Below are 23785 nucleotides of genomic sequence, written 5' to 3'. Positions count from 1 at the left end.
AATAGTTTGATTTTTTTACCACTAAAAACATTTGTTATGATTTTTTTATTATATAAATTAAAATAATGAAATATTATAAAACCATATTGTCAAAATTGAGATATAATAAAATATATTTTGTTAAACTTTTAGATGAAGTAGATATTTGTCACAACTAGCAATTTAGCTAGAAAATTATATGCTCTTATAAACGCCAACTATCATGATATTGTTAACTAACTTGATATCATACACTATATTCATTCAACAACAATAAAATTCAGTTCAGGATCATCAAATAAAGATCAAAACTTCATACAAAACACCTCAATAATCAATTATAAGTTGAAAACCTTAAAAATCCCGGTTCAAGTTCATTATGAACTAGGATTTTCTTATTTGGGCCTAATGAACTCATAAGCACTTGTGACAATCCGGTATTTCGAGATAATGTTATGTAACACCAGTCAAATTTAGGTCAAAAATTAACCTTCCTAAAATCTTATTTGGGTTAAATAAAGTGGTAGGAGAAGTATCAAGGTTTTCGTACATATAAAAAACACTATAATCCGGGTTATAACGAAGAAGTTATGACCAATCTAAGATTCGCAGCAAAAACCAGCAATACTGATAGACGTAAAACGCGAAGTTTCAATACAATAATATTTAGCCTTAGGTATCTAAATGAAAGTTGTAGACATCATTAAATCGTAAACGTACGTAAAAAGAACGTCCAAATCTGACTTCGTATGAGGAAATTATGATTTTTCCAATATCCAGATATAATAGTAAACAGCTAAAAAAAACTCGAAATAGAGATCGAGAGACTTTTAGCCGAAACAACCTAAATGAGAATCGAAGGTCTCAACAATTGTAGCGCAACGGTAAAAATTCTGACGAAGACGGACACCAGATGAAGAAGATATGGATTTTTAACGGATTTTCCTATCCCGGCCTGTTAAAAATATAATATTAAAAATAAAATCAAAATTAGCAGACGGGGTCTAAACGAAAGTTATAGAACATAATCTCAACTATGCGTAAATATAAAGAATGTCGAAAACAGAGCTCGTATGGGTAAGATATGAATTTCTGAAGTTCGAGGCACGAGTTTCGATGCTGAGTCAGACTTGTTTGAATTCACGACGTGAACACTAAAGTTCACGACGTGAACTGTCTGACTGGCCATTTCTGAGCCACTTGATAGATGACGCATGCCATGACGATTCGGGACAAACTCACGATGTGAATTGGTAAAACTCATGACGTGAACTTCGATTGTTAGCCTATATATAGAAATTGAAGCCTTCCGAGTTTAGCTGCTCATTTCTATCCTCTCTCCCACTTCCACTCTGTGTTAAGCATCCCGAGACCACCCTGAAGCCCCGGTAACACCTCCAACACACGACACAAGTCCTGAAGTCCCAAGATTTCCGAGGAATCGACTTCTTTCCAGTCGAAGTTCTGCCCGACTTTCGTCTCACCTTATTCAATCTATCAAGTGAGTTCATACCCCTTAATTAACCTTTTAAATGTTTATAAATGCTTTTATAGGGGGAATACAAGTTGAATCATTTTGGTTATTATACCAATCACATGTGATTAATAACTATCATACAAATGGATTTACTACACGTTTAGTTGTTTTACCAAACATATTACTTCAAATGACTTTTTCAAATGTTTTTACATGCTTAAAACTCTTTATCAAACTGTCTTACATACTGTATGTTTCCTTTCAAACTCTGTTACAATTGTGTTTCAAACAAAGGATTTCCTTTTTCTTAAACATTGTCTTATCAAACAAACTACTTTCAAATCGTTTTATAAATTGACATCAAGTCATAATTTCTTAGTTATTAAACTTTTCAAAGGTTTTACAAAACTTCTTTTATATTTTTGTATTGTCAAATGCATGTCCATATATGTATAGTTATATAAGTAATGTTTAAAGGACTTAGGACGGCTAGCTCGCTTTATTTCCTTTTCCTCGTTGGGATGTGGCCTTAGGGTATCGGTTATTCGTCCGAATGTCGTCTAAATATTAGTTATATATCATGTATACATATATAGACATAAAAGTTCTATCAGTTAGTTCAGTACCTTTGGGTAGCAAAGGCATACTTTCGGTTATACACGTACATTACTAGTAACTATAATAGGTATAGTTAGGAGATACTACTTACTATTCCAAGTACAAGGAATCATACAAGAGTCAGTTCATTCATGAGTCTATACTAATACAATACATACTACATGAAGAGATACTATTACATAGATACTATTTCATAGATACAATACACGATAACATAAGAGAACACACAATAAAGAGAAACAGGGAGGAAGATACAATACATGATAACAGAACAAACATAATAAGGTGCTATAGCATGGAGCAAGTACATGATCTAACTATACCAATGAATCACTAACACGTTGTTTTAAACAAAAGGTGATAGTTATATTGGGTATACATGATCATATAATCATAATGTGGATGTTCACGACTTGCAATCATTGCAGGGGTCGCGTTTGGTTCCCAGAATCTCTTTACAGGGGAGCATTTAGTATGGGATCTAGCTATCACATTATACCTTAATACTCAATTAAGGCAATTAGTACAATAGTAGTCACTTAATACAATACTACAGTACTACACTAATTTACCCTTTTGCATTTATTTGGTGATTACTTCATTTAAACATTAATGTACAAACTATATTTTGATAATGATAGTTACACTTGGGAAAATTACACACTTTTACAAGACACAAACATACAAAACAGTCGAGTCTTGGTAGAAGTCTACTTTCAAAACACTCGGGTCTTGGTAGAAGACTACTTTTTATACTAGTAGGAAATATGGAATTTTCTAGGGTTTTCAAACGTTTACAATTACTTACAAACATTCTCATACTTATACAAACTTTTCTCCAAACAATTACAAGTCTTTTCTTTACAGTTTTGCAAACCAAAGATACATAAATACTTATGAATTCACCAGCTTTATTGCTGATACTCGCTTTCAAAATAACTTGTATTCTCACGTCACAAATAGACAGGTACGACGACCAGGTTTTGCGAAGACGGAGCAGTCAAGACTCGTCTTTTATTTTGAATATTCATTATGTTGTTTTTGTTGGGTTTTGAGCAATCTAACACTTCCTAAGTGTGCATGCAACCCTAATAAACCTTGGATCTATGTTTGTCTACATGCAAAATAATAAATTTTCCAAGGTTTATAACCTATCTAACATGGCATGAGGAACATTTCAACAAAAAAGAGTTAGAAGAGATTACATACCTTTTGGTGAGTTTGGTTCTAAGGAGAATAAGGGCCAAGCACCAATAGTGTGAATGCCTCAAATGGAATCACAAAACACCACAAACTCTTGGAAAACTTTGAGAGAGTATACACACTTGTATAAATTCGGCCACACACAAGCACACACACACTAGTTCACTAGTTTCTTCTTAGGCTTCATTTCATGCTCCATAAGCATGCTTATATAGTGTGCATGGTTAGGGTGAAACCCTAATAACCCATGTCTTTTCCTTTCCAAGGATCCATGGGTTTAAAGCTCCATGGATCATCCATGGACTTCCACATAAGCCTAGCCCATTAACAAATGAGTATTAGCCCACACTATATAAAACAAATAGCCCATAATCTAATTAGTCTTCCTTTTAATCTCTAAATTAATTCATAATTAATTTAAGACTAAAACTAATTAAATAACGTAAATTCATATTAATATATTATAACTTATAATATATTAATAAACATATGTGTATAACTCTCATAAAATTATCCATAATAGTTTGGATGAGATGCAACCCAAATGGACCATGCCGGTCGGGTCAAGTATATACCAAATAAGTTATGGACTTAGACACCTTATCCAATAGACTCCCACTTGGATATGTCTAATAACTGTATTTGCCTATAACTTCAGGAACCAACCAGCAATCGTAGCTCTCGAAAACTCCGTCAAACTATGAAGCGCCATTTTAAGAAAAGTGATCACATAATCCTCTATTCTCATGATATCAGCCGGACAAACACATGGAACTATGTCTTGCTTATTGTCTAGCAGTTGTTTCTCGATTTTCCGATTTGTTTGACGAAGAACTTCACTGAACACATCGGTTTAGTTCTGACCGGGCCCGGTACATGGGTCAACACAAAATCATCGAAGGGCCCAGATATGGCTTCTATTTCTAGAAGGAACAGATAAACTTCGACTGATATGCTTGTTCTACTACTTATTGAATTGTCCACAAAGGCACGTTTTATAACATCAAGTTACTGATGCGTTTACGTGCAATCAATGCACAACCAACTCATAGGAAACAACTCATATCTCTAGGTTTAAAGATTTATATGATATTATCGTCTCACGATCACTCGAGATAAATTCCATGAAGTGATACAAGTGAGCATGGGTTTATACCAATACTCATAACTTATGAGTACTCATGAATGTTGCAGCAACCATTGCCATGTCTAAACACCTTTTAGCCATCTACAAACCCAATTCATGACAATCTTGATTCATACCTACTTCCGACGTATGATCGATTGTGGAGGTTTGAATAAATTAATTATTCTGGAAGTCAAAACATGCAAAACTGAAACAATAGTAAATAATTGACAATGATAGTAACACTTTAATCATAAATAAATCACAAATTTTATTCATCATCAAACGTCGATTACATTTTACAAGTTTCAGGAAAACTATCTAATCTATAAAACTAATATCGTCCCTCAGCCCGATGCGTCTCGCATGCTGAAAATGCTTAATCCTCGTCAGTCCCTTCATAAGGGGATCTGCAGGATTCTCATCCGACGATATCCTCCTCGCCACGAGGAGTCCTTCTTCAATCTTGTGTCTTATGAAGTGATATTTTCTGTCAATGTGTCGGGATCTGCCATGATATCTTGGTTCCTTGGCTAAGGAAACCACACTATTGTTGTCACAGAAAATCTCCATAGGTTCCTTAATAGTTGGTACAACTCCAAGGTCTCCGATGAAGTTCTTTAGCCATATTGCCTCCTTCGCTGCTTCACTCGCTGCTATATACTCTGATTCACAAGTCGAATCAGCCACCGTCTCCTGCTTGGAACTCTTCCAAGAGATTGCCCCTCCATTTAAGGTAAAGATCCAGCCCGACTGAGAACAGAAATTATCCCTATCAGTCTGAAAACTAGCATCACTATACCCTAATACTCTCAAGTCATCACTGCCACCAAGGGTAAGGACCCAATCCTTAGTCCTCCGCGGGTACTTGAGAATGTTCTTTACCGCAGTCCAATGAGCCTTGCCAGGGTTCCCCTGATACCTGCTGACCATGCTCAAAGCAAATGCCACATCAGGGCGGGTACAAGTCATAGCATACATGATCGAGCCAACTGCAGAAACATACGGTAATTGGCTCATCTCAGTTAACTCTACCTCTGTACCCGGACTCTGAGTCTTACTCAGTTTGGTATTGCTTTGGATCGGTAAATCTCCTTTCTTGGAATTCTCCATGTTGAACCTTTTCAACACCTTATCCAAGTAGGTACTCTGACTAAGTCCAATTAGTCTTTTACTCCTTTCTCTTAATATCCTTATCCCTAGGATATAGGCAGCCTCCCCTAGGTCCTTCATAGCAAAGCACTTCCCAAGCCAGGACTTAACCTCCTGCAAGGTTGGGATGTCATTTCCTATAAGTAGTATGTCATCCACATACAGTACCAAGAAGCTAACTATACTCCCACTAGCTCTGACATACACGCAAGACTCATCTTCGCTTCTCGAGAAGCCAAACTCTTTTACCTTCTCATCAAAACAAAGATTCCAGCTACAAGATGCTTGTTTTAATCCATAAATGGATTTCTCAAGCTTGCATACTCTATTGGGGTACTCTGCACTGACAAAACCCTCTGGCTGATTCATGTACACATCCTCAGCCAACTTTCCATTAAGGAAAGCGGTTTTGACATCCATTTGCCATATTTCATAATCATGAAATGCAGCAATGGCTAACATAACCCTGATAGACTTAATCTTTGCTACCGGAGAGAAGGTTTCATCATAATCAATACCTTGAGTTTGAGTAAAACCCTTCGCAACCAGTCGAGCCTTATAAGTATGCACTTTTCCTTCCATGTCTGTCTTCTTCTTGAAGATCCATTTGCACCCGACTGTTTTACGGCCTGGTACATGGCAACCAAGTTCCAAACTTGATTATCATACATGGACTGTATCTCGCTGTCCATAGCCTCCTTCCATTTAGCAGACTCCTGGCCTGCCATGGCTTCCTTAACACTGCTGGGTTCATCCAAATTTACCAATGTACTATCACTGATAAACGTATCACCTTCCGTAGTAATATGAAAGCCATAATAAAACGAAGGTGTGTTCCTAACCCGTGTGGAACGCCTTAGAGGTACAGACTCGTCAGCTGGATCAACAGGAGTTTCCTCCTCAGGTTGATTGCTAGTGTCTGAGGTTCCTTCACCAATTGATTCTTGAATTTCTTCAAGATCAATCTGCCTCCCACTGTCTCCTTGGCTTATAAATTCTTTCTCGCGAAAGATCCCTCTTCGTGCTACAAAGACCACATTCTCACTGGGTCTATAGAACAGGTAACCGAAGGATTTCTATGGGTAGCCGATGAAAATGCACCTTTCACTTCGAGGTTCAAGCTTATCATGAGTTTCACACCTCACGAAAGCTTCGCAACCCCAAATTTTGATGTGGTCCAAATTGGGAACCTTCCCAGTCCACATCTCATGAGGTGTTTTGGTAACCTTCTTTGTAGGGACTAGATTAAGGATATGGGCGACAGTCTCTAAAGCATACCCCCAAAAAGAGATTGGTAACAAAACTCGACTCATCATAGAGCGAACCATGTCCAACAAAGTTCGATTACGCCTCTCAGCTACACCATTCAGCTGTGGTGTCCTGGGAGGAGTCAATTGTGAGACAATCCCACACTCCTTAAGATAGTCAAGGAACTCGGTACTAAGATACTCACCACCTCGATCTGATCAAAGCATCTTAATGTTCCTGCCCAATTCTTTTTCTACTTCCTGTTTGAATTCCTTAAACCTTTCAAAGGTTTCTGACTTATGTTTGATTAAGTAGACATACCCATATCTACTAAAATCATCAATAAAAGTCACATAATACCGATTAGCATCCCTTGTGGCGGTTTTGAATGGTCCACATACATCAGTATGTATTAGGTCCAACAAACCCTCACCCCTCACACAAGTTCCAGTGAAGGGTGATTTTGTCATCTTTCCAAGCAGACAAGATTCACAATTATCATCCGATTTAAGGTCAAATGATTCCAAGACTCCACTCTTTTGGAGTTGGCCTATACGTTTCTTGTTTACATGTCCAAGACGATAATGCCACAATGATGCTTTATCTAGGCTAGTAGAAGAATAAATATACAACACATTATTTCCTAAGTTGTCTACAATCGACACAGTTTCATACACACCATCACAAGGTAATGCTTTAAAATAAAACACATTTTTAAAGAAAGCATTAATACCACCACATTCATTATCAAACGAAAATGTAAAACCTTGTTTGTACAAAGCATGAAAAGAAATAATATTCCTCTCCATTTCAGACGAGTACACACATTTATTCAAATCTAATTTTAACCCATTATTAAGCAACAAAGTATGAACTCCAATCTTGGAAACAGGTGAAGCCTTCCTATTCCCCATGATTAAGTTTATCTTCCCGTGCTCCACATCCTCACTTCTTCTTAGGCCCTGCAAATCAGAACATATGTGAATACCACATCCTATATCAAGCACCCAAGAGTTAGAATATGATGAGTAATTAGACAATATAGTGTAAATACCTGCGTGGGTGGGTTTCACTTTCCCATCCTTTAGATCCTGCAAGTACTTAGGGCAGTTTCGCTTCCAGTGTGCCTTTTCATGGCAATAAAAGCATTCAGCATCCTTGGGAATGGCAGAAGGAATGATAGAACCGCTCTTGGTCTTTGATGAGGAGCCTTCAAGAGACTTCCCCTTGGTACCCTTCGAAGGGTGCTTCCTCTTCTTCCCTTTGCCTTGCCCAATAGCCAAAACAGGGGTAGATGTTGGAGTAGGAGTAGTAGAGGTAATAACCGCCTTACCCTTAAGACCGGATTCCGCGGTCTTCAAGAGTCCTTGAAGCTTGCTGAGGGTAACTTCCTCCTTGTTCATATGATATGTCATTCGAAAATGATCATAACAAGAAGGCAAGGAGTGCAAAATGATGTCAATTGCCAACTCCTCAGGGATGTTAACATTCAGCTTCAGCAAACGGTCCACATACCTTTGCATCTTTTGCATGTGGCCCGTGATGGATTCACCGTCCTTCATGCGGGTTGTTATTATGGAGGAGATTATTTCGTACCGCTCCTGACGAGCACTCTGATGGTACCTTTCCATCAGGTCTTGGTGCATCTCAAAAGGGTAGAAATCTTCATATGACTTTTGGAGCTCGGCTGTCATCGTGGCCATCATGATACATGCCACCTTAGTAGCATCTCTCTCATGAGTCATGAATTCAGCGATCTCCTCAGGAGTAGCAGTAGACTCATCAAGTTCTTTTAACTCCTTATCGAGGACATATTCTTTGTCCTCATAACGAGTAACCATCCTGATGTTCCTAATCCAATCCATGAAGTTGGAACCATCAAAGATGACCCTCCCACAAAGATTCATGAGAGAGAAAGAACCAGTTGGGTTAGAGCCCGAAGCATTAGGGTTGGAAGACATCTCAAAGAAGAGAGTAGGTTTAGATTAGATATATAGGATCCTTAATAAGACACCCAAATGTAATATTAAGGCTAGGATCCAATCACAATATATTACACTTAGAAGAGGCATGCCGTAAACTAAGTAATAATAAATTTGAAAGGTAGGTGAATGACGATTCACCAACTTCCACCACGAAAATGAAATGATTTATTAGGTTTAATTGGATTTGAAATTCCTAGATTCTTTTGAGATTCATTGAACTTTTTCAATGGCATGTTTCAATCTCGATTGTGCCCTTCAAGTTTTGTGATTGGGATGCCGAGGATCACAAAACAAGGTGTGAATAACCATGCTAATTCACTTTGCACCCTTAATATTATCACCTAATCAATGTGTCGGTTAACCACACACGCTCCATTGATCTATGACAAACATTAAGTCACACTTCGTGATCCTTACTAGTCCATGGACTAGCACCATGTTCACATTTTTTCTAAGGTAAATAAGATTGGGAATTAAAAGAGTTTAGTTACTTTATAATAATCATTATACTTTTAATGAGGATTTAAAGTCATTGTCCTACCCGTTCGGCTAACGACCCTCCACCAGTCAAGCAAGCGGTGGGTGAGAATGGACACCCATTAAGTCGCCATTTTATAGGCAACAACCTTATACCCACCTTATAGACCGGCTTCGTGAATGAGGCCTACTAACGGTAAAACGACTTATTCTTATACATATATATAATAATTAACCATTAATGTTATAAATAGTATAAGGGTTGAATTTTAACTATTAAAACTCTAAGGGTTGGAATTAAAGTTTATTAAAGTGTGTGAAACTTTACAAATTCCAAAACTTGAGGGCAAGTTTTGTAACTTTGCAAAACTCTTCATTTCATAACTTATGAATTAAAGGTTCATAAAAATGAAGACTCTTCATTTTCATGTAACTTATGTGTTTTAAGTGTGTGTTAAATAAAAGTGACCTTTGGAAATCCATAACTTGAGGACAAATTATGGACTCCATTAAAACACATAAATGATCAAGAATTAATCCTAAACAATTCAGCAAATAATTCCTATCATTTTCTAAATTCATAAGAACATGAACATGATCATCAAAAATTCAAGAATTATATGAACACATAAAATCATGGAATTTTGATATATGCTATTGTAAATGGATTAGAACAACCATTACACCATCTAAAATAAGTTTAATAATACCAAAACAGTTTAGGGTAATGTTTCTAGTCCATTTCCAGCAGCAAAAGTCGAAAAAATGCACTCTTTCGATCCTACTCGTCGAGTGCATGAACTTACTCGACGAGTAGGTTGAAGTTTGCCTTGGACTCGTCGAGTCCCCCCCCCCCCCCATGGACTCGGCGAGTCTACCATGCAGACAGCAACGATTTCAACTTTTTTCACTATTTTGCATGAAGTATCAAACAAGAAAGCCTAGGCTCTGATACAACTGTTGGGTTTTGAGCAATCTAACACTTCCTAAGTGTGCATGCAACCCTAATAAACCTTGGATCTATGTTTGTCTAAATACATGCAAAATAATAAATTTTCCAAGGTTTATAACCTATCTAACATGGCATGGGGAACATTTCAACATAAAAGAGTTAGAAGAGATTACATACCTTTTGGTGAGTTTGGTTCTAAGGAGTTTGAGGGCCAAGCACCAATAGTGTGAATGCCTCAAATGGAATAAAAAAACACCACAAACTCTTGGAAAACTTTGAGAGAGTATACACACTTGTATAAATTCGGCCACACACAAGCACACACACACTAGTTCACTAGTTTCTTCTTAGGCTTCATTTCATGCTCCATAAGCATGCTTATATAGTGTACATGGTTAGGGTGAAACCCTAATAACCCATGTCTTTTCCTTTCCAAGGATCCATGGGTTAAAAGCTCCATGGATCATCCATGGACTTCCACATAAGCCTAGCCCATTAACAAATGAGTATTAGCCCACACTATATAAAACAAATAGCTCATAATCTAATTAGTCTTCCTTTTAATCTCTAAATTAATTCATAATTAATTTTAGACTAAAACTAATTAAATAACGTAACTTCATATTAATATATTATAACTTATAATATATTAATAAACATATTTGTATAACTCTCATAAAATTATCCATAATAGTTTGGATATGATGCAACCTAAATGGACCATGCCGGTCGGGTCAAGTATATACCAAATAAGTTATGGACTTAGACACCTTATCCAACAGTTTTATACTATAAAAGAACACACTTTTAATTGAAAATTATACTATTAATGCAATGAATGATGTTGTGTCTTGTTTACTTCTTTGCATTGTTGGGATACATTACAAAACGTCCTCCGCCCCAGAACGTTTTCGTCGTTCTTTGTTTTGGGGTGTGACAGATTGGTATCAGAGCATTGTTTATAGTGAATTGAGTATATCAACCCCTACAAGATATACTAACTATAAATACAATGGGATTACAAAAATATTCTGACCAAGAGTTTATACTTTTAAATAATAAAATATTTAACTAAGTATACATACCTGCATTCATACTAAAATCCGTATCACAATGACAAGAACAAAATTATTACTATTGTTGAATATCACAAGTAAGCTCGGGGATGTATGGTCAGTCTTGGGAGTGGCATAGCCTGATTAACTAGGCTGGTCCGAGGAGTGATTAACACGTGCCCAATAATGGTTGTGATATGGAAACAAGTCTAAAAACTTACCAACACTATCACAATGAGAGCATTAGAACAGAACATAAGTCTAAAATACTATAGGAGTATTTTGTGTTACTATAATTACTTACTTGAGAACTTAAAAGATCTTCATTACTAGGTCAATAGTTGCTAAGTGGATACACTAAGGTTATATGTAACTAGGATGTCATAGACTTAGAATCTGTGAATTTTTGCTTTACCCATGTTCCTTGTGAATTTGGAGCTAAGGTCACTTATTCGAAGGCCTATCCTGTTTTGATTACATATAACTGGTATACACTTTACAAATACTGACGTAACTAATGAAGATTATCTAATAACTATCTAGATAGTTCGTCTAATAATTATTTCCTTGCCCCAATTCTCGCGTAGATAACATGGCTGGACTCCATCCCCACGGCAACCCGTACCTTCCAAACGAAGGCAATGCTAGATGGTTTGGGGAAGAACCCGAGAATGATCATCCAATCCCTTTGAATGATCACCATGTTGAAGACCTTTCAGATGGTGATAACTCCGAACCCAAGGTTGAGAACCTACCCCTGATAGCTCCCATTCTAAATCCTAACCCTCGTCCAGCTTTTCATGGCCCGACGCCTCCTTGGGTAGAATGCTTGGAAACATGGAGCGAAGAGCAAGATCAACATATGCCGTTAAATGGAGACTAAAGTTTCTACAACGTAAATAAAGGGAGCTCAGCATACATAGTTCTACCAATCCTAGTCCGTAGAGTTGCCCGAAACGAAATTCAGGGCAGGACGGATCTCCATAGTATTGAAGAGGTTAATGCCAATGCAAGAATGCATACCATCCACACCAATCGCCTTGACAAAACATGCAAGCTATCTGAGAGAAACCATGAGACCCTGCTGCAAGAACTAACTGAAACTCGAGAAAAAGTCATAGAGCTCCGAGTACACTAGAGGGTGTACGAAAGATACCTGCTTGATATGGAACGTCAACTAGCTGAACTAAGGGTTAACCATAGGGGTGACCATCACCAGTAGGAGATGCGTTACCTTCCTTCTTTGTTTTAAAGAATTGTGTTCCTGTCTATGTTCCGTGTAGCACTTTTCTATGTGACTACCTTGTACTGTAAGTACTTTTAGTAGGCCTTTATACTGTCAAAGGCTTTTCTACTCAGAATAAGATGTAAGACCTACTACAAGGTCAATTTTCCCGAACTTATTACATCTTAAACATCAATGATATTGACAGTCGGCTAATTTCCGTATCACTCTCGGTTCAAATACTTTCATCATACTTTCATTGGAGTCTATCTGAAAACCCCATCTAGTCAAGTTATTGGACTATAGAAATTTAACTCCAGAATCATTTCCAATCCTCTTTCGAAGGTTGGATCATGTTATCCACCAACCAATAATACCATGGTTTGAACGACCAACATCTTGAGACCAGTCTGTGAACTTTCTACAAATCTGTACTAGGACTGCATCATAGGGATGTAGGTCAAACCTTCGAGAACATACTTCTACTATTTACATGAACGATCGAAATATATCTAGGTTCAACCATAATAGCTCACGAACTCCTTTTCTTTCCGTGTAACAGAATCATGTCGTCGAAGAAAAGTAATCAACCCATCAACGAAACACCAACTCTTCAGATTGATGCAGCTACCTTTCAAGCTGCAGTGTCAGCTGGCGTGACAGTTGTTCTGACTCACCTTAACGCTAACAACGCAAATGTTAGCAGGATTATTAGCAATAATTTCAATCAAAGTGACGATCAAGTACCTCAACAAGTAACGAACTACCACGACACCCCGAATCTCAAACCCAAGAGTAACAAACGAAAGTTCTAGGCTAAAGTTAAAGGAAAATCACCCCAAGGGGCGAGCAAAAGACAACAACCTATGGCAACCTTCACAGCCATGACATCTATACCTCCTACTACCATCCCTTCTAGTATCCCAGTTATCCCTAACCTAGCCATGCAGTATGTCGGAAACCTACCAAAGTGCAATAAGTGCAGCTTCCATCACCTAGGTAGTTGTCATCTGTTACACTGCAAGACCTGCAACAAGAACGGACACACTACCCACTTCTGCAAGACTCGGACCCAACACATTACTTCAACCACCAATGTCGAAATTTATCGGATACGCCATCTATGTGGCATTATGGGACACTTCAAGAGGGACTACCCAACAGAGAAGAATGACAATGGAACAGGAGGAGTTTGACCTCAGAATGGAAAAAGGCAATAAAGGAGCCGACTATAATAGGGGCTCACTTCCAATCGTCAGTATTAAGTATGTTGTTAAACATTTTTAAAACTAGTTCAAATCGAGTCTTATCTTTTACAAGATCCCGTCAGTAAGGGACCATACTTGCATTTTGTAGTATACCTAGTTCGCAGCAATAGTCTTGTAGTAAATCTAAAGTATTGTAACTCTATTAAAAGTTGCATTGTTGTGTTTTGTCTTTAACACCCTTATGATCAAATCTAATGCCTTTATTTCCATGTAAGTCCGATATCATCATACAACTTGAGTCAATTCGATCCTCACAATACCAGTTTCGTGCGCACATCTCTTTCTCCGAAATCGCCTTTCTAGCAAAGCCGTCATTCCAGAACTCCAAGGTACTCATGCATAGAGTACCTCATGTTTCTTATCCTTTCCGAAGAAAACTCAGCAAACCTCCCCGAAGTACCACTCGTACAGTACGTCAAGTTCAAACCAAGGACCCTTACGGTTGATCTATCGTTGAAGAATGTATACACAAGGGTGGTATATAATCAAGGTTCTACAGGTTTAGAATTGATTATTCCACTTTAACTTCTTTTCCTCGTTTGGATGTGAGCTTAAAGAAGAATCATTTATTCAACTACCTTTTCGATCTTAATTATATACGACTCGTATACACGATACTGTGATTGATGAAACATGTATGACTTTAATATGAACTTCAGGACGGAGATTACCCAAGACTACGAGTAATCGCATCGTCATGCGAACAAACTTAGAATCCAATCAAAGGATACTCCTATAACCAGATCACCCTACAGTCTAACACCTACGGAGAAACAAGAACCGTCCAGACAACTTAAGGAACTCCTCAGAAGGGGATTATTTAGGCCAAGCTTCTCACATTGGGGAGCATCGAACTTGTCTGTAAACAAGAAAGAGCGTTCCAAATGCTAAAGTAAGCCTTGTGCACCACACCAATATTATCCCTCCCAAAAGGGATAGAAGATTTCGTGGTGTAATGCGATGCATCCAACCAAGGGCTTGGTTGTGTTCTTATGCAAGAGGAAAGGTCACTGCCTATACCTCAAGACAGCTTAAGACGCAGGAAGTTAACTATACAACACATGATCTTAAGTCAGGAGCAGTGGTAATTGCTCTGAAGAACTGGAGACACTACTTGTAGGGTACAAGGTGTAATATTTTCATAGACCACAAAAACACTCAACCCACATCCGACCAAGAAGAGATATCATTCCAGTAAAGTGAAACGAAAGAAGTAAAGTTGTTTCCCGATAGTGAAAGGTTCGCTGGAATGCCAAGCGAGGACCTGAGTTTATCTGGGAAATCAAGCATCAAATGGAACTTCTATCTGTAGAAAAGTTATCAATTTTGCTTAAACTCTAATTCGGGATGGAATTCCCTCTAACGGGGGGATGATGTGACGACCCGGTATTTTGAGACAATGTAATGTTCCAACAGTCAAATTTAGGTCAAAATTTAACCTTCGTAAAATCTTATTTGGGTTAAATAAAGTGGTAGGAATCGTATCAAGGTTTTCGTAGATATAAAGAACACTAAAATCCGGGTTATAACGAAGAAGTTATGACCAATCTAAGATTCGCAGCAAAAACCGGCAACATTGATAGACGTAAAACGCAAAGTATCAATACAATAATTTTTAGCCTTAGGTATCTAAATGAAAGTTGTAGACATCATTAAACCGTAAACATACGTAAAAAGAACATCTAAATCTGACTTCATATGAGGAAGTTATGATTTTTCCAATATCCGGAAATAGCAGTAGACAGCTAAAAACTCGAAATAGAGATTGAGAGACTTTTAGCTGAAACAACCTAAATGAGAATTGAAGGTCTCAACAATATTAGCGCAACGGTAAAAAGTCTGACGAAGACAGACACCGGATGAAGAAGATATGGATTTTTAACGGACTTTTCCTATCCCGGCCTGTTAAAAATATAATACTAAAAATAAAATCAAAATTAGCAGATGGAGTCTAAACGAGGGTTATAGAACATAATCTCACCTACGCATGAATATAAATAAAGTTGAAAACGGAGCTCGTACGCGAAAGATATGAATTTATGAAGTTCGAGGCACGAGTTTCGATGTTGAGTCAGACTTGTCAGAATTCACGACGTGAACACTAAAGTTCATGACGTGAACACTAAAATTCATGACGTGAACTGTCTGACTGGCCATTTCAGAGCCACTTGACAGATGACGCATTCCATGACGATTCGGGACAAACTCACGATGTGAACTTCGATTTTTAGCCTATATATAGAAATTGAAGCCTTCCGAGTTTAGTTGCTCATTTCTATCCTCTCTCCCACTTCCACTCTGTGTTAAGCATCCCGAGACCACCCCGAAGCCCCGGTAACACCTCCAACACACGATGCAAGTCCCAAAGTCCCGAGATTTCCGAGGAATCGACTTCTTTCCAGTCGAAGTTCTGCCCGACTTTTGTCTCACCTTCTTCAATCTATCAAGTGAGTTCATACCCCTTAATTAACATTTTAAATGTTTTTAAATGTTTATAAATGCTTTTATGGGGGGAATACAAGTTGAATCATTTTGTTTATTATACCAATCACATGTGATTAATAACTAGCATACAAATGGATTTACTACACGTTTAGCTGTTTTACCAAACATATTACTTCAAATGACTTTTTCAAATGTTTTTACATGCTTAAAACTCTTTATCAAACTGTCTTACATACTGTATGTTTCCTTTCAAACTCTGTTACAATTGTGTTTCAAACAAAGGATTTCCTTTTTCTTAAACATTGTCTTATTAAACAAACTACTTTCAAATCGTTTTATAAACTGACATCAAGTCATAATTTCTTAGTTATTAAACTTTTCAAAGGTTTTACAAAACTTCTTTTATACTTTTGTATTGTCAAATGCATGTCCATATATGTATAGTTATATAAGTAATGTTTAAAGGACTTAGGATGGCTAGCTCACTTAATTTCCTTTTCCTCGTTGGGATGTAGCCTTAGGGTATCGGTTATTCGTCCGAATGTCATCTAAATATTAGTTATATATCATGTATACATATATAGACATAAAAGTTCCATCTGTCAGTTCAGTACCTTTGGGTAGCAAAGGCATACTTTCGGTTATACACGTACATTACTAGTAAGTATAATAGGTATAGTTAGGAGATACTACTTACTACTCCAAGTACAAGGAATCACACAAGAGTCAGTTCATTCATGAGTCTATACTAATACAATACATACTATATGAAGATATACTATTACATAGATACTATTTCATAGATACAATACACGATAACATAAGAGAACACACAATAAAGAGAAACAGGGAGGAAGATACAATACACGATAACAGAACAAACATAATAAGGTGCTATAGCATGGAGCATGTACATTATCTAACTATACCAATGAATCACTAACACATTATTTTAAACAAAAGGTGATAGTTATATTGGGTATACATGATCATATAATCATAGTGTGGATGTTCACGGCTTGCAATCATTGTAGGGGTCGCGTTTGGTTCCAAGAATCTCTTGATAGGGGAGCGTTTAGTATGGGATCTAGCCATCACATTATACCTTAATACTCAATTAAGGAAATTAGTACAATAGTAGTCACTTAATACAATACTACAGTACTACATTAATTTACCCCTTTACATTTATTTGGTGATTACTTCACTTAAACATTAATGTACAAACTATATTTTGATAATGATAGTTACACTTGGGAAAATTACACACTTTTACAAGAAACAATCATACAAAACAATCGAGTCTTGGTAGAATTCTACTTTCAAAACAGTCAGGTCTTGGTAGAAGACTACCTTTTATACTAGTAGGAAATATGGGATTTTCTAGAGTTTTCAAACGTTTACAATTACTTACAAACATTCTCATACTTATACAAACTTTTCTCCAAACAATTACAAGTCTTTTCTTTAAAGTTTTACAAACCAAAGACACATAAATACTTATGAATTCACCAGCTTTATTGCTGATACTCGCTTTCAAAATAACTTGGATTATCAGGTCACAAATAGATAGGTACAGCGACCAGGTTTTGCGAAGACGGAGCAATGAAGACTCGTCTTTTATTTTGAATATTCATTATGTTGTTTTATACTATAAAAGAACACACTTGTAATTGAAAATTATACTATTAATGCAATGGATAATGTTGTTGCTTGTTTACTACTTTGCATTGTTGTGATACATTACAAAACATCCTTTGCCCCAGAACGTTTCCGCCATTCTTGGTTTTGGGGTGTAACAACACTCAATTTGACTATCTTGGGCTTGGAACCCTTAAATGGGCCATAGTTGAACTCACATTGATAAAACTCAAACTTTTGGGTCATATGGGCCTAAAATGGTTCATTTTACCCTTAGTGGACCTAAAATGGACTAGTTATCTCTAATGGGCCTTGTTGAGCCATAAATGAATTAATTAGCCTTAATGGACCACAAACCCATTCCTTTATACCATATTAGGCCGTGAACTACCCTAAAGACCCAATGGGCGAAACAAGAATAGGCCTAAGTCTCCCCATAATTGCAATTCTCGGCCCATCACCAAAAAAAAAAAAAAAAAAAAAAAAAAAGAAGAAGAAGAAGAAGAAGAAATGGCTAATTCTACAAACCATGCCACCTCATTTTTATTTGGTGAACAACTAAGCATATTACACCTCAAACAACTAAGTCATCTCATGTTTCCATGCAAAATCATCTCACTCTCTCTTCTCTTTATCCCTTGGCCGAGAGCAATTACACACACAGACACACACAAAAATCAAACACTATCTAATAACACCCAAGAACATCCTCCTTCCTCTCCTTTCAAATTTTCGAGATTTTGAGCATCTTCAAGAAGGTTTTCACCATTAAAAATCATCATTTCCTTGTTAATTCCTTACATATCCAAGTTGTATAACTGCATTCTCATGTTAGATCACTCCTTCTAAACAAATCTTTGTGATGATACTCCTAAAAACCTCCTAAGTTTGAGATCCACTCAAGAAAGTTTGCTAGGACCAAAAATCTCTTCATTTCTTTTTCAAAAACCGAAACATCAAGCAAAGGTGAGTTCATACCCTCTTGTTTTCGGTTTTATATGATTTTTTGGGGAGAATACAAGTAAAATGTGTAGATCTATGTGTTATATGCATGTTTTGTGTGAATTCATACTTTATTTGGTAAAAATGTCTTAGATCTTAGTAAATCTCGAAATTTTAAGTACTATTGATTAAAGATCTATGAACTATGACATTATATATATATATATATATATATATATATATATATATATATATATTACATTTTCAAGACAAAAGTGATTACATGTTTAAGATACAAAAGATTTCAACAAAAACCTTGTTGAAAGTGAAAAATTGTCAAGAAAGCAAAAGATAAGGGAGTAAAAATAACATTCACGTTTTTGAAGGGACAAAATAGGTCGTACATGTATAAAAATGGGATTTTTATGATAAACATACTTTCAAAGGGTCAAAAATGAAAACTGAAACTTAATGGGCCAACATTTGGGCCTCACGGTTTTTGGGGCCCAAATTGCGAAAAAAAATGAAGTTTTGGGGTTAGAAATGATAACTAGCCAAAGTTTGGATCATAAATGTAAATAAAACAAATTTAAGGGTGAGAATAACATTTATTTTCAAATTGGACCAAAAATGTAAATTTTTCCAAAATTAGGCCGAAAGTGTAAATTTTTAGAAACAAGGGGTTTAAATGCACTCTTTTTTCAAAACAGTATTCTAAATGCGAAAACATAACTTTTTGGGCAAAAATCGTAAATTTTTAGACATTTGAGACAAAATTGCAAATTTTTATAAATTATAGACTAGAGTGTCATTTTTACAAACTTTGGGCCTTAATTAAACATTGGGAGATTATTGGCCAACATTTTTGTTTTTACAGAAATGGATTTTTTTTATTATTAATCTAATAAACCTTAAGCTAAAACAAACAACGGAGTAAAACAAACGAACGAAACACGTCGATAACTATTTATTGGATCTAATATTCACGATCTTGGCCATTGGGCCCTAAGAGCCCAATTAAATGTATATTGAGCCTAATATTTTCCATGACATGTTTATTGGGCCTTGCAACCCATCTACATGTTAATTTGGGCATAAGTTATGTATTACATGTTTATTGGGCATTTGTGGCCTATTTACGTATCTGCTGGTCCTAAATTACCCTTTTATTTTGTTATTGGACCTTATGGCCCCTTTACATGTTAATTGGGTTTGGAATGAAAATTCACATACTTTGTAGATCGTAAATATACCTCTATATAGTTTATGAATTCGTATGCTTACCTTTGGAATAAAAAAATCTATACCCTACGCGTAAAACATTATACATGGGGAAAATCTTATCGAACGGGAAAGGTTGAGAATCTAGTGAGACTTGTTGGCTGGCACCTTTAAGTGTACAATTGTAGTCTATAATTATAATCAGAGTCTCCTGGATTGAAAGCAGGAGTTTGTGTATAGATCTATACGGGATGACCCTCCACGCCTTAGTTGCTCGCTACAGCTAGACTAGGCCAGTCTAGGGCGACAACATCCTTAGCAAGACCAGCGTTTGGAAAAATGCCAAGACGGCCGACTTAGTCATTATCATGCATGGTTATAACGGCTCATGTAGGGATTCAACACCATTTAAAAACATAGAAGATTAATTCTTTAATTGTGTCATTATGAAACAACTTAATCAACGATACAAGAACCTAAACATTGTTATAAGACAGAAAATATCGGATTTTCTAGGAAAAATATTCCTATACATTTATCATTTATTCACGATAAAATGAGTTTAAACTATACCCGTATAAGTTACAACTATGAAATTCACACAGGTCCGACCCAATACATGCGCGAATTGGGCTTAGGCCCAGGGCATAAAAAATTAGGGGGCATAAAATTTGTCCAACAAGTTATACTATATACTAGGCGAATGCACACGAGTTGCGCAGAAACACCTATATAGTTGAATTCTTTACAAACATATAGTTTTTAAATATAACAATAACGATGTTGTTAAATTTGATATAATAATTTGTATATACTAAATTGATGTAATATATTGATTATTTTGAATTATATGATAATATATACATTTATTATAACTTCATAATCTCAATCGTTTGAATAACTTCTACCCACAAGTTACACATGAATAAAATTAAATATAATATATGATTTGATGTTATTTATAGTTGTTTTTATTGTTAATTAATTTTTTTAAATTTATATTTCTTAATGTTTTAATTTCTATCATTATAATTATTTAAAACATCAAACATTGTTTTTTTTATTTTAAAGCTAACAATATAATAATTTATATAGAGTTGTTTTTAACTATTGTTATTGTAACTTATTTTAAGCTACTTATTTGGAAACTTTTAATGCTTATAAAAATATATTTAAGAAATATTTTAGTTAAATTAATATTACAATTTAGTTTTTGTTTTTATCACTACAATTTATCACTTTTAACTATTTATAAAATATTCTTTAGTTTTTTAAATGAAACTGAAATTTATATTCGAGTTGATATTGGAATGCTCAGAAACATCTATATAGTTAAAGTCTTTACATATATATATATATATATATATATATATATATATATATATATATATATATAACACTAATTTTGTTGTTAAATTTGATATAATATATTGATTATTTTGAATTATATGATAATATATACATCTATTATAACATCATAATCTCAATCGTTTGAATGACTTATACTCGTGAGTTACACATCAATAAAAGTAAATATTATACATAGTTTAATATTATTTATAGTTGTTGTTATTTTTAACTAATTATTTAAAATTTATTTGCTTAATATTTTAATTTCTATCATTATAATTATTTAAAACATCACACATTATTTTTTGATTTTAAAGATAACAATATAATCATTTATATACAGTTATTTTTAACTATTGTTAATATAAGTTATTTTAAGCTACTTATTTGAAAATTTTTAACTATTATATAAATATATTTAGGAAATATTTTAGTTAAATTGATATTATAATTTAGTTTTTGCATTTATCACTATAATTTATCACTTTAACTATTTACTAAATATTATTTGGTTTTTTTAGTGGAACTGAAATTTATATTTAAGTTGACACTGTAATGTTATATTTAAATTAACAATTTAAGTATTTTGTTCAAACTGTTCAAAAGTTATAGCTTTAAACTGATAATGGTTTATATGCAACAACATTTTAAATCTAATAAATTAAGTATAATATGATAAAATTTAAAGACATAACTTTATAAATAGAAATAAATATATTATTTTAAAATTGAAAATTAATCAATTTATAATTACACTTTAGGTTTGATATTTATTTAACCTTATTAACCAACTTACAATCATTATTAGAAAGACACTTCAATTTATCACTTTTAACTATTTATAAAATAATCTTTGGGTTGTTTAAGTTAAATAAAATTTATATTTAAGTTGAGCCTATAATGTTATATTTTAATTAATAATTTAAGTATTTTATACAAATTGTTCAAAAATTATACCTTTAAAATGATAATGATTTACATCCAAAAATATATTAAACCTAATAAATTAAGTATAATATGTTAAAAGTTAAAAAACATAATTTTATAAGTAGAATTAAAGATGTTATTTTAATATTGAAATTTAGTTTATATATGATCACACTTTAGATTTAATATTTATTTAACCTAATTATCAAATTATAATTATTATGATAAAGAAATTTGAAAACTCATGGGTGTTTCAAATGAATGTGGTGAAAGGAAAAAAGAATGGGGGTTTCAAATGCATGAGATTCAAGAAAAAATGATAGCTTTATAAGTATGTATGATATATATATATATATATATATATATATATATATATATATATTGGAACTTTGGCCCAAAATTTAAGTCTAGCAGCAGCAGTCCAAGAAGAAAAGAGGGTTGACTCGTGACTCGTGAGGCGTCTAAACGAGGAGCTGAAGCGGAAGCGGGAGATTACTTCGTGAGTGCCAAGATACTCGAGAACTTCAATTGTCAATTTTGTAACGAGAACCCTTGAAAATCGTGGATATCGAGACTCTTAATGGTTGTTTGTGGTCTAATTTCTATTCCTCTATCTCCATTTCTTATTCTATCTCTCTCCCTCTCTCAGTCTCTATATCTTATTCCTAATTTTGTGTTAGTCGTCTAATCGACAATTGTTGGTTACCTCATTGCCTGCTACGGTGCTACCATTTGATTAAATTGGATTTATTTTTCCTTCATTCGGAGTTGTATCAACATTTCATAGGTGTATCAACGATTTGGGTTGGATTTTTTTCTACCTGAAGCAAGAGGAAAACAGAATCAATATCTAATTCAATGAGTTTTTTTTTCTTTTGTTTGTTTCTTATTTCTTTGTAAAATTCCCGACATGAATCATCAAAATTTCATTGTATCTGATTAAATGATTGGTTCAATTGTTGATTTTGTGATGTGAATACATAATCAGGAGGCTTGAAGGCATATCTGAAAGCTGAAAATCGAAAAAGCATGGTCTGATTTCGTTCTTTTTTTTTTAATTTTGGTGAGTTCTTTACTTCTCTACTTGTCTTCTGATTATGTATTTCATTCTATCTGATTATGTTTTTCATTCTATTTGATTTGGATTTAAGATTGGATTTCTCTCACGTTTAATGTTGAAATCAGAAGGCATATATGAAAAATGAAAGCTGTAAAACGAAAAAGCACTGTGATTCTGATTTTTTTCTGATTTAGGTGAGTTCTTTACTACTCTTCTTTTAATTCAATTTTATTGTTGTCTGTTTCATTTTAATATATGTAATTTCGTTTTTGTAAACTTTTTGTGTTTTCGTTTCTTGTTTTTGTGATGTGAATCAGGAATCAGGAGGCTTCTTTATTCTGATATTTGACAAGTGTCAAGCTGTGAAGGTTGCTCAAATTTTGCTGTTGTGTGTTCTTGACTTCTTGTTCAGGTTGTATCTTTCCTTCATTCCT

This window comes from Lactuca saligna, chromosome 5 (assembly GCF_052625555.1).
Source record: "Lactuca saligna cultivar CGN05327 chromosome 5, ASM5262555v1, whole genome shotgun sequence".
Classification (NCBI taxonomy): Eukaryota; Viridiplantae; Streptophyta; class Magnoliopsida; order Asterales; family Asteraceae; genus Lactuca; species Lactuca saligna.
Note: the sequence above shows the minus strand (reverse complement) of the source record.